Below are 12,730 nucleotides of genomic sequence, written 5' to 3'. Positions count from 1 at the left end.
GTTTACACCTCTGTCTGCTTTTCCACAGGATTGGGTCATAAATAAATAAAGATGTAAATTACCCTGTTGGGGCTTTTTTTCCTGAGCATTTCTTTCTTTTTTTTTAGAGAGGGGAGAAGGGGCAGAGGGAGAGAGAGAAGCTTAAGCAGGCTCCATGGCCAGTGTGCAGGCCTGTCAGGGGGCCCAATCTCATGACCCTCAGAGGAAATCACGAGTCAGATGCTCAACCAACTGAGCCACCCAGGTGCCCCAATTCCTGAGTGATGTAAGAGAGATGTTAGGGTTCAAGCCAACGGCCAAGAAAGAATTCTTGAGACATCTTTGATGAAAAAGGGTGGTTTTATTAAAGCATGGGACCGGACCCATGGGCAGAAAGCTGCACTGGAATTGTGAGGAGTGGCCCATTATATACTTTCAAGTTGGAAGGGGGTTAGGGATAGCTTAAGCCTCCCAGGTGTTTTGGAAACAAGGTTTCCAGGATCCCGGGGGCTAGCTATTGTTAGGTCATTTATTACTATTTAGTAAAAATTCAGTCATGAGACCCTTCAGATGTATATCTGTGGGTCATATGCTTGGAGGATGATTGCCCAAAATGTATCTTAGGGGGTAGAAATAAAGCGAATTTCCAAAGGAATTTTTATATGTTAAAGTAGACTTACAGGATCCTGAAGATTGAGCCTAAGATTGCCTTTTGCCCTTAGCAAAGTATTAACATCGAGACAGCTGAGTTCCTAGAAGAATGTCCCTCTGCCTGTTTCAAGGACTTGTCAATGGAAGTAGTAAGGAAACTTGATAATTTTTCTTCTGCCTTTGTTTCCCACATCACTGAGCATTTTTTGGTGGGTCTCCAAAAGAAGACTCAATCTATTTAAGAAAAATGCAGACTTGTGAAACAGGCCATGGAATTCTTGGGTTTGTCACCAAATTTGTTTAAAGGCTTTTACCCTGCATGTGAAACTATTCATTGATTTCCCACTTGGCACTTCTCTTGAAGGGGAAATGTCAGAGATCTCAGGATGTGGTACCCAGGTGCGTGGTAGTGGAGAACAAGGTATCATGGAAGTATACGACCTGCAGTCATCACCCATTTGGGCTGTGGGGAACACCCAGAAGTGTCCTCAACTCCTAATCATTCTGCACAGCAAGTCTGACCCTTGAGGTATGCTGGGGGAACATAGCTGGCTTCTAGGTCCCCAGGAGCACGATGACCCCGGAAGGGAGCCCACCCTCTGGGCCGTCTGCCAGGACGACCTAGGTTTTTTCCATGGAACACCTTCCCTGCTGACCTCCGGACTTCTGCTTGGTCCTGCTCTGTACCTGTACGGTGAGATCTTGTCTCCTGAGTACTTTAATAGCTGGCTTGCAGGGTCCGCAGAGGAAAATCCGCAAACCTGCACACCCTCACAACCCCTAAGGCTTGCCTGGGAACCTGTGAAGCGGGGATTCCCCAAACTGTTTAAAACCCCGCAACCAGAGTAGGAAGTGGCAACTCAGCAACACCATCTGAAAAAGCCAATTGTTGCTGAGCCGGTTCATCCCTGAGTATGTAGGAGGACAAGGGGAGGGAGAACAGGAGGCTGGGTGGCTGGAGCTGGGAGCCTTCTCCTGCCTGAGGCCTCAGCCGGGACAGTTGTCTGTTCTCTTCCTGGACATCTTTTCCAACAGGAAACACACCCTCCCCTAGTATCCAGCACAGTTCTACCTTCCCCTTGTTCTTTATGCTCAGTATCTATCCCTGCCTTATTTAAAAAATTAAGACCATTCTCTCTCGTCTGGATATTGGGAAAGGAGCTTGACAGAGAAGGCCAAGAAGGTAAGGATCACAGGTTGTGGTGGGAGAGGTGTAGAGGTGATGTAGTTTTGGAATATGGGTGAGGTTCGGTGGGGTGAGGTCCGGTGGGGTGAGGTTCGGTGGGGTGAGGTTTGGTGGGGTGAGGTCCGGTGGGGTGAGGTCCGGAGGCGACGACCAAGAAAGAATTCTTGAGATGTCTTTGGTGCAAAATGGTGGTTTTATGAAAGCACGGGGACAGGACCCGTGGGCAGAAAGAGCTGCTGCCCCAGGGTTGTGAGGGGTGGCTGATTTTATACTTGGGAGTTGGGGGAGGTGAGGAAAAGGGAGGATTTCAAAAGAACTTTCATATGCTAAAGAGGACCTCCAAGATACTAGAGGCCTTGCTATTATCAGGCTAAGGTGGTTTTTCTCTCTAGTAAGGCATTAACATTAAGACAGTTGGGAGCTTCTTGGAGGAATGTCACACAAATCCCACCCAGGAGTGGGGGAGGGGGAAGGTTGCTGGGTGTCAGCCTGTGCTTTGTCCTCAGCTAGCCTTCTGCTCCCTCTCAGGGCTGATTCCCTCTTGCCATTAGCAAAGTCAATATTAAGGCAGCTGAGTTCCTAGAGGAATGTCTGTCTGTTTCAAGGACTTGTCAATGGGCTGTGGGCAGTAATAATAGTTTTTCTTCTGCCTTTGTTTCACACATCACTTACTACTTATAGCCCATTGACAAATACCTGAGACAGGCAGAGTATCACCTTCCTCAAGGAACTCACAACCGCCTTAAGGTTATTGTCAATGGGCTGCAAGATGTAAGGAAATTTAATTGTCTACATTTCTTTTGCCTTTGTTCTCATCTTGGAAGCAGCCAGCCACAAAAGACCATGTACTGTTATGATTCCGTTTACGTGAAATGTCCAGAAGAGGCGAACCTATGGAGACCCTGGGCCCATTTATTTTTATTTTTTTTTTTATTTTTTTTTTTATTTATTTTTTTTTTTTTTAAGATTTTATTTATTTATTTGAGAGAGAGAGAACGAGAGACAGAGAGCACAAGAGGGAAGAGGGCAGAGGGAGAAGCAGACCCCCTGCCGAGCAGGGAGCCCGATGCGGGACTCGATCCCGGGACTCCAGGATCATGACCTGAGCCGAAGGCAGTCGCTTAACCAACTGAGCCACCCAGGCGCCCCCCTGGGCCCATTTATGCATAGCCATTTCCCATTTGCCCCTCCCCTGAGCCCCAGGCAACCTCTAATTTAATTTGTCTCTACGTTTTTCTGTTCTGTTGATGGACATTTAGGTTGTTTCCACCTGTTTCCAGCTATTGTGAACAATGCTGCTATGAACATTTGTGTACAAAATTTTGTTCGAACATATGTTTTCAGTTCTCTGGGGTATATACCTAGAAGTGGAATTGCTGGGTCATATGGATATTCTAACTTTTTGAAGAACTGCCAAATTGTTTTCCACAGCAGCTGTACCATTTTATGTTCCCACCAGCAACGGATGAGGGTTCTGATTTCTCCACATCCTCACCTACACTTCTTCTCAAATTTTTTTTGTTTTTAATTACAGCCATCCTAGTGGGTTTGAAGTGGTATCTCATTGTGGTTGTTGATGTGGGAAACAAAGGCAGAAGGAAATGTAAATAAAATTAAATGTCCTTATAACCTGCAGCCCATGGACAAATACTTGAGGCAGGCAGAGTATAATGTTCCTCAAGGAAATTCCCAGCTGTCTTAATGTTAATGCTTTCCTAGAGGGAAAAACAACCTGAGCTTGACAATAGCACTGTCTCTAGTATACTTACTGTGAGTCTTCTTTAGCCTAAAAAATCTTTTTGGAACTTCCCTTACCATTACTTCCTCCAACCCCAAAGTATATAATCAGTTGCTCCTCACAATCCAGGGCAGTAGCTCCTTCAGCTTTAATAAAACCACCTTTTTGCACCAAAGATGTCTCAAGAATTCTTTCTTGGCCATCGGCTCGGGACCACACCAACCTCACCAATATTCAAAAAAACTACATCGTTTGGCATCTCTACGTGGGGCTTCAAGTCTTTTCATCTGGACTCTGAGCTTCGGTACAAACTTGGTGAGTACTTTCCTCTCCCTTTACTCTCAGGGACTTTTTAAGGAGTATTTTTTTTTTTTTTTAAAGATTTTATTTATTTATTTATTTGAAAGATAGTAAAGATTGAGAGCACAAGTTGGGGGGGCAGGGTCAGGGGCAGAGGGAGAAGCAGACTCCCCACGGAGCAGGGAGCCCAATGGGGGGCTCGATCCCAGGACCCCAGGATCATGACCTGAGCCGAAGGCAGATGCTTGCTTAACTGACTGAGCCACCCAGGCACCCCTAAAGAGTATGGTCTTGTTGGAACACTCATGTCTATTGCTCAGGCTCCAATCCTCTAGCCTGTGGCTACTCTATGGGGAGGAGAAAGCCTGCCTTTTGGCTGGAAGTTAGTACCCTGGCCAGGATGGTAATAAGACCCAGAAACTTGATGCCATCTCTTTATTCCTGTTCTGTACAAAATTGTCTGTCTTGGGCATGGGACAGCCACCTATGTCATCAGGACGGCTGCCAATCTTAAGAGTCCCGTGTGAGGTTTCCTCCTCATTGGTCTAATGTGATCTTCTCCACATCCCTGGTCTAGCATGGCCTCAGTAGGATTTATCAGTTCTGCAGGAAACAGGGCACATAGATGGAGGTACCCTAGGTCCATCCAGGCCTTCGGGGCTCTAAATCAAGACCCAGACATAAATGCCTCTTGCAGAATGTGTTTGGTCATAACCAGACCGGTAAACTCCTTCCTGATATATTGGATCATAATTATCTAAATAGGCCTCCTCCGAATAAACCCAGATTGGAGGAAACACAGGTCATCCCTGACAAAGGGGATGCTGACTCTAATTGTTCCTCCTATTAGATGTGGGGGCTTTGCCCTCATTCATTTCCCAGGTTATTGGCTATGATTGGAACCAACTGTCTCTGTTAGTCTACTCCAGGACGGGGGCTTTAAGGAATATTCCTGGGGCACCTGGGTGACTCAGTTGGCTAAGTGTCTGCCTTGGGCTCAGATCATGATCCCAGGGTCCTGGGATTGAGCCCCACATCAGGCTCTCTGCCCAGCGGGGAGCCTGCTTCTCCTTCTCCCTCTGCATGCCGCTCCCCCTGCTGTGCTCTCTCTCTCTCGCTATCTCTCTGACAAATAAATAAATAAAATCTTAAAAAAAAAGAAGGAATATTCTCAAGCGGCTGTCGAAACTCCCTTTGTTTCGGGATAAATCTGTCTTCTCCAGCTGGATGTGGACTGCCTATTCCCTCTTCTTGGCAGGAAAACATGGCATCTGCTCTCTGTTGAGCTGATGAGCTCTAGAATGGGGAACCCTTTCTCTGCCTCTGGCAGCACTTTGCCTCTTCGGTCTCCCTTTTCTCCTCCCTTCTGTTTCTGTACCACCTTGGGTGCAGCCTGCATAACTGGCTTCTAGACCACCCTGAGTGCCTCTGGCACCATGGCTCCTCCACCTCCCCTCGCTGTCCAGGAGCAGAGCATACTCTGGATTTAACACTGCCCTCTTCAGATTTCCCCACCAGTCTCTCAGGTAAAAATTAACAATGGGAAGCAAACTCACTGACTTTTAAAAGCGGATCCCGGTGGAACATAGTTCGGTATTTCAACTAAGTTTTTTGGTTTATTTAAGGTAGACCTGTCTTTAGAGTTATCAGCATTTTATTCTACCAAAATTTACTGAAGGTCAAATAAGCTCGTGTTATCTCTGTTGCAATTTTATTTTTTTAAAGATTTTATTTATTTATATGATAGAGAGTGAGCAAGCACAAGTAGGTAGAGCGGCAGGCAGAGGGAGAGGAGAAGCAGGCTCCCCTCTGAGCAGAGAGCCCGATGCGGGGCTCCATCCCAGAAACTGAGCCGAAGGCAGACGCTTAACCAACTGAGCCACACAGGCGCTCCTCTGTTGCAGTTTTAGTAAAAAGATGACTAAAATCATGATTAATGGTCTGTCTCAAAATTTTCATGGGTAATTGTTAAGATAGCTTTCAAAGTCTTTGGTAACCTGAAACTTTAAAATTTTGCTTGGATGATAAATTGGATTGAATTCATTGGACATCTAGGTCTTTTACAAATAGGATAAAGTGCTAAAGCATTGATTACTGGATGTAGGTTTGTGCTTTTGACTTTTTTTTTTTAAGATTTTATTTATTTATTTGACAGAGAGAGACACAGCAAGAGAGGGAACACAAGCAGGGGGAGTGGGAGAGGGAGAAGCAGGCTTCCTCGCTGAGCAGGGAGCGCCCAATACGGGCTCGATCCCAGGACCCCGGGATCATGACCTGAGCCTAATCAGACGCTTAACGACTGAGCCACCCAGGCACCCCAGCTTTTGACTTCTTAATGCAAATAAACTAAGGATATTTAAGTCTGTTGGTAAATCTGCTTTGTGCTTAATAGATTCATAAAATTGCCATCTAAAGAATTCTGGTGTGACAGTTCACAATTGGTTACTACTTAGTTTTCACAGGAGACTAAGGTCTCTAAGAGTTAAAATTCTGCTAAATGTAATTAAGACTGATGGAAATAAGGGAAGCATTGTTAAATAATAAGCCTTAAGTTGTATTGCTTGGGTAAAAGCTGTAATTATTCTAGAGATGATATGCAGTTCCTAAAGTTTTAATGTGTTCTGGTATAAGGCCATTGCTTAATATCCTGATTACTTAAGCGTTGTGTGTCACAGAAATAACCAGATTTCCTTGCCAGCTATGTTGTATTGTTACCTCTCATCAAATCTTTAACCCTGTCCATTTTTGAATCTTTTGTCATGAATAGTTATTGTTCTTATTCTCTTGCAAAACGTGTTTCATCTCAAGGGGATTCATAAAAAGGGCTTTTGACAAATACAGGGTTTTTTTTTTTTTTTAAAGATTTTATTTATTTATTTGAGAGAGAGAGCATGAGAGGGGGGAGGGTCGGGAGGGTCAGAGGGAGAAGCAGACTCCCTGCCGAGCAGGGAGCGCGATGCGGGACTCGATCCAGGGACTCCAGGATCATGACCTGAGCCGAAGGCAGTCGCTTAACCAACTGAGCCACCCAGGCGCCCCCAAATACAGGTTTTTATTATCTTTAAGATCATAAAATTGAAATGGGTAAGAATTTCCAGAACCAACTAAGCTGAGGATGATTATAGTTTGACTTTGGTTTAAAACATTGGTTCTCTAATATTTATTCTTCCAGACTAAAGAAACTTTCTCTTAAGACATCAATGATATACAGAAATAATAATAAAATAAAGCCTTTAACTTTTCTATCTGAACCCTCTGAAATTCAAAGGATCTCCATAAGTATTCCTTCTTTCATCAAGTACAGTCATTTGCATAAGTTCATTAAGAATCTGTTCTTCTTGGGCACCTAGGTGGCTCAGTGGGTTAAGCCTGTCTTCGGCTCAGGTCATGATTCCTGGGATCATGACCTGAGCCGAAGGAAGACGCTTAACCATCTGAGCCACCCATGCGCCCATGACCATACAGCTTTAAGGAACTAAGGTTGACTTTATTAAGCATGGAGCCAATAGAGTCCCTTGTAAATGTTGGCCTGATACCTTGCTTACAGAGTTCCCAGCAGCCCTACCAGGCGAATAGAGAATGTTACTTCGTGGAAGGTGCAGGACCCTCAGGATATACTGGGGACCCTGAGAAGAGGAATTTGTCTAGATATACAGGTATGCCTAGCAAGCACTTGGCTTGGTTTCTGGTCCAAAGAAGCTACTAAAAGTTCAACTTAGAGATTCCTTATAAAAAGTTCCAGGAAAGAAGATTTTATTTTATTTATTTATTTTAAAGATTTTATTTATTTGAAAGAGAGAGTGCGAGAGGGAGCGAGCAAGCATGAGTGGGGGGGCAGAGGGAGAGGGGGAAGCGGTCTCCTCGTTAAGCAGGGAGCCCGATGTGGGGGCTCCTGGGATCATGGGATCCTGGGATCAGGACCAGAGCTGAAGGCAGACGCTTAACCGACTGAGCCACCCAGTCTCCTGGCAAAGCAGATTTTAAAACATCTATATGATCAATCACTTCTTGCTGAGCTTATATAAATCATTAGGCCAAATCTGTTAAAATTTGACTTATTTCACAATGAATTAGTCCTGATTTGGCTATCTCTGATTAAAAAAATGTTTCAATAACACATCTTTGTAGATACTCAATCTTAAGCATTGAGACTCAGGAAAACTGGAATGGGGATTGCCCCAAAACAACCAGTAGGATTAAGTCCTTTTGAGTTAGTATATGGAAAACCTTTTCTCACTGTAGACCTATCAAAAGATGGAGAATATAATGCTCTGTTAAATTATTCACTTGAGGCCGGGTTAACTCATAAATCTCTAAATGAATATGCAAACCATATCCTCCTAAACTCGATCTTACAGTCACTAGCAACCCACCCCATATAAACCCTGGAGACAGTTTATTTAAAGGATTGTGATGAGGGAACAGAAGGCAAGCTGAGGACAAAGCAGAAGCTGACCACCCCCCAGCCCCCCACATGGGATATATTTGACATTCCTCAGACACTCCTGGCTGCCCTATAGCTAAAGAAAAACAAATATTGTAGAGATCACAAACCTGCAAGACAGGAGTCTCCCTCAGTTTAGAAATGTCTTAGCAATATACAAGAACAAAGCAGTTCTATCAATAACCTAGCTTCCAGAAAGAAATGTAGATAGAATTAAATGTCTTTAGAACCTGCAGCCCATTGACAAGATACTTGAAGCAGACAGAGTGTAAAGTTCCTCCAGGAAGCTCCCAACTATCTTAATGTTAATGCCTTGCTAGAAGGAAATAAAAAACAACCCTTAATTTGACAATGGCAAGGCCTCTGGTATGTTGTAGGTCCTGTTTAGCATATGAAAGTTCTTTTGAAATCCTCGCTTTTCCTTACTTCCCCTAACTCCCAGGTATAAAATCAGCCACCCCTCACAACCCTGGGACAGCAGCTCTTTCTGCCCTCGGGTGCTGAACCACCATTTTGCACCAGACTCTCAAGAATTCTGTCTTGGTCGTGGGCTCCGGACTCCAGCCCACCGAACCTTACCTATATTCCAAAACCATCAGGAGGCTCTAAAATGCCCCAAGGAGAGTGGCACTTTCCCTTGTACCAAGTAGTGGGGTGTGTATGGGGGGGCGGAGGCCGAATGCAAATACAGAATGGCTTAGCGCTAAATCCAAAACGAGAGGAAGCTGATACGCTCTTAAGATTAACCACGAAGGGAATTTAATCCCTCGAGGGGGGCCTACTTATTGCGTCCCACAGCTGCAACCCTAATCGAGGATGGGGTCCACGTCACCAGGCACTCTCCAAAGTCCTCCGGTCTTCATCAGCGATAAGCCCAAGGGGTCTGGAGGGAAAGCGGGGACATTTCATCAGGACTGCGCGGGAGAGTGGAGTCCCCCAGGTGTCTGGGCGGGAGAGCAGAGCAGGACCCCTACTCCAACCAGGCCTCTACCCAACAAAAGTAGGCGGGGCTCACAAAATGGGCGCCCAGGCCGGGTTCAGGAAGGCTGAGCGCCTGCCCTCGCCGCGCTCTCGCAAGCTCTCAAATTTCCCGGGCGCTCCGCTTGCCAACAGCCTGCCGTCTGGTTTCCAAGGCGTCGCGCCGGAAGTGACCTCACGACGGTGGCGTGGAGTCGCGGGGCGCTTCCGGCCGCGGCTGTGGGGGTGGGTGTGGAGAAGCCCCTCAGCCTCCGGGTCTTCTCCTGTTGCGGGGTCGACGTGGCGAGGTGTGCGGAGGAGGCGGCGGCCAGACGGCGTGGAGGTGGGAACGAGGGGGCCGTTGGGCTGTGGGCGCTGGCGGGAGGGGGCTTCCGGGGTTGCCAGGCGCGTTTGCTTTTAGGCTTCGGGTTCGAGGCCTTGTAGACTTTTATCGAGGCGGGCGCGAGCTGGGGGCCAGGCCCTAGGGGTTTCCTCAGGGGGTATGGTTTGAGGTGGAAGACTGAAGGCAGCAGGATTCTAAATAGCCTGGGAATCGTGTGAGGTGTGAGGCATGAGCGGCCTAGCCTCTTGGTTTCGCCTCGTTGATGGCCGCTGCAGCTCGACCGCTCTTTGCCTCAGTGTCCTTTCGCACAATGGAGTAGGGTGGCATGGAACAGCTCGGGTGCCACATCTGTGACCGATGTAGCCTGCGGATAGACGTGAACTGGGGTCTGAGAGGGAAGGTTGGTTGAGAAATAATGATACCTGCCAGGGCGCAGCTTCTTGATTCTTTCCAGCTGTAGGTATAAGTCTGAGCTTCTTTAAGTGCTCTTTGTATGATTGAATTTATGAATTGAATTTATCAGTAGTTGGCTTGTTGAGTGGTTCAAGTGTTTTGGCGTGTCCTCGCCCATTGGTTTTCAGGGAATCTCCCAATTCCAGAGCTAGGAGGAGTCCTAACAGTTCTCTCCTGTGGTTACGGATGAGGAATCAGAATGGTTTTTGTTCTCTTCCCTAGCCACAGACTAAACTGATTTCAGTCAGCTGTCAAATACAGGTCTTACTACCATCAGAACATAAATGACTATCTCTGAGCAGGTTAGTATTTCAACTGGAAACCTCAGATGGATTCTAGGCCTTTTTTAAATGATTGGCAGATTAGGTGTACCGAGTTCAAAATTTCTGTTGGTTTCTCTGTATGAAATGAAGATGGCTACAAATAACTTTTGATTACTAAGAATTTTTTTGGTGGAGCTTCCTTGTGGGGGCGGGGCTGTGGGACTAGCAAAGTGTGTTTTAAACTTTGTTTGACCTGAGACCCACAGTTAGATACATTTACATTATGACTTAATGTGCTCCCAGCATGCACAGAGTACACACATACAGCCCAAAAGTTTACCCTTTCTGCATATGATGCCCTTTGACATTTTCTGTTTCATTAAAAGAAAAAAAGTTGATTGCAGCTCACTAAATTGACGGCTAATATGACCGCTAAAGACCTGTAGTTTGAAAAACAATGGGCTAGGGGCGCTTGGGTGGCTCAGTCGTGAAGCGTCTGCCTTCGGCTCAGGTCATGATCCCAGGGTCCTGGGATCGAGCCCCACATTGGGCTCCATGCTCCGCAGGAAACCTGCTTCTCCCTCTCTCACTCCCACTGCTTGTGTTCCCTCTCTCACTGTGTCTGTCTCTGTCAAATAAATAAATAAAATCTTTAAAAACAAAACAAAAAAACTTTGCTGAAAAACAATGGGCTAGAAAATGTTTAAGATAATTTGTAATTCCTGAGATGCTGTAACTAACGTAAAGTGAAAAATAAAATGTGTCCTTTTTCTATCCTTAATAGCCAGAGGAGCAGGGGTGCTAGAGTTATAAACAATGCGAGAACAACAGGACAGGACATTCACATTGTCAAAGGAATATAGTGATAGTGTGTCAGAATTTTAGCAAGACATTTGTTAAGTCTTTTATGATGACCTGGTGGGTGAGATAGGGGAATTTGCCAGATTATGGTAAAATTAGATGGAATCCTGGTTTTGAACATCAGGGTCTGGAGGGGTTTGATTTATGGATACGGCTTAGAGTTGGGATTCGGGTGGGTTGAAGCTGTATCACTTTCTTTATATACAGTGTGTATTTTAAAGCCTTATCTGGAAGGTGTGCTTATCAGATTTGTTACCTTTATGAAGTGAAGAGAGAAAATATCATCTGGTTAATTACAAGATTTGTCCAATGCAGTTTAATGAAATGGAAGGGTCATATACATGTGAGAAATTTCAGTTGGGTCCAAAAAGTTCAATTATACTAGTTGATGAAGGTAGAGATGTGACTTAGAAGGAGTTCAGGTGGAGTCTCATTCATCTGAATCAGTGATGTGGTTAGAACTGAGGTGACCTGTGGTAGTAGATTAGATTAGGAGAATATAGAATCTAGAAGAAGAAAGGAAGGTTGACCACAGCCCTGGTTGGCTCCATCCTGGAGTATTAGGTTTATGTCTGGGTATGCTACAAGAGTAAATTAATTTGGGGGTAGAAGTTAAAAGGAGTTGGAATTTGTCAAATTTTCAAAAATAATTTTTTATTGGCTGTCTGAAGATACGGTGGAGTTGCTTTGGCATGAATGATTCTTTTTCCCTTGTTACTCAGGTCTTACAACATTTTTTAGTGTTTAGAACATTAGAAAATCTATGTATCTCTTACACATTAAGTTGGCATTTGAAATTTTTTCATCATAAATTTGAGTAGTTTAAATAGTTTAGGATGTAATTTTTGACGTGTAAATATTGACTTTTAAAAAAATAAATACAAAGGATGCCTGTGTGGCTCAGTTGGTTAAGTGTCTGCCTTCGTCTCAAGTCATGATCCCAGGGTCCTGGGATCAAGCCCCGTGTCGGGCTCCCTGCTTGGTGGGGAGCCTGCTTCTCCCTCTCCCTCTTACTTCTCCCCCTGCTTGTGCTTGTGTGCTCTTCTATCTCTGTCAAATAAAAAAAAATAAAATGTTAAAATAAAAATAAATAATAAATACAAAGTTATCTAAATACACAATTCACTGTTTTTATTTAATTTTATTTTTTAAGTAGCTCCATACCCAATGTGGGGCTTGAACTCACAACCCCAAGATCCAGAGCCACATGCTCTACTGACTGAGTCAGCCAGGTGCCCCTTGATGTTTTTAAAATGTACAAATAACCTTTTCTATATTAAAAAAAAAACAAACCCTCTAAGATATGTATAAGATATGTGTAAATGGTGTATTACATTGCTTGAATTTTGGATGTTAAACCAATCTTGTGTTCCTGGATTGAACCCCACTTAGTCATGGTGTATATGTTTTTTATATGTTGCTGAATTTAGTTTGCTAATATTTTGTTTAGGATTCTCATGTCTGTGTTCCTGAGGGATACTGAAGTTTTCTTATGACGTCTTTGGCTTTAGTATCAGAGTGATAGTACCTTCATAAAATGAGTTTGGAAATGTTT

The 12,730-nt window shown here is 44.6% G+C and overlaps 1 protein-coding gene and 1 long non-coding RNA gene across 2 annotated transcripts in view; both read left to right on the top strand.

The window, feature by feature from the left end:
- Positions 1-1,715: 1,715 nt before the first annotated feature.
- Positions 1,716-3,788, top strand: LOC110583779. The gene is made up of 2 exons (XR_002480532.1): positions 1,716-1,813; positions 3,731-3,788. It is a non-coding gene; the product is annotated as an uncharacterized LOC110583779 (long non-coding RNA).
- A 5,686-nt stretch (positions 3,789-9,474) lies between these two features.
- Positions 9,475-12,730, top strand: part of EDC3 (enhancer of mRNA decapping 3) — a 59,803-nt gene continuing 56,547 nt past the window's right edge. Inside the window, exon 1 of the mRNA XM_021693881.2 lies at positions 9,475-9,598. The gene's annotated coding sequence lies outside the window, so the exon portion shown is untranslated. The remainder of the gene's footprint in view (positions 9,599-12,730) is intronic.

This window comes from Neomonachus schauinslandi, chromosome 9 (assembly GCF_002201575.2).
Source record: "Neomonachus schauinslandi chromosome 9, ASM220157v2, whole genome shotgun sequence".
NCBI lineage: Eukaryota > Metazoa > Chordata > Mammalia > Carnivora > Phocidae > Neomonachus > Neomonachus schauinslandi.
Note: the sequence above shows the minus strand (reverse complement) of the source record. Positions and strands in the feature narration are given on the sequence as shown.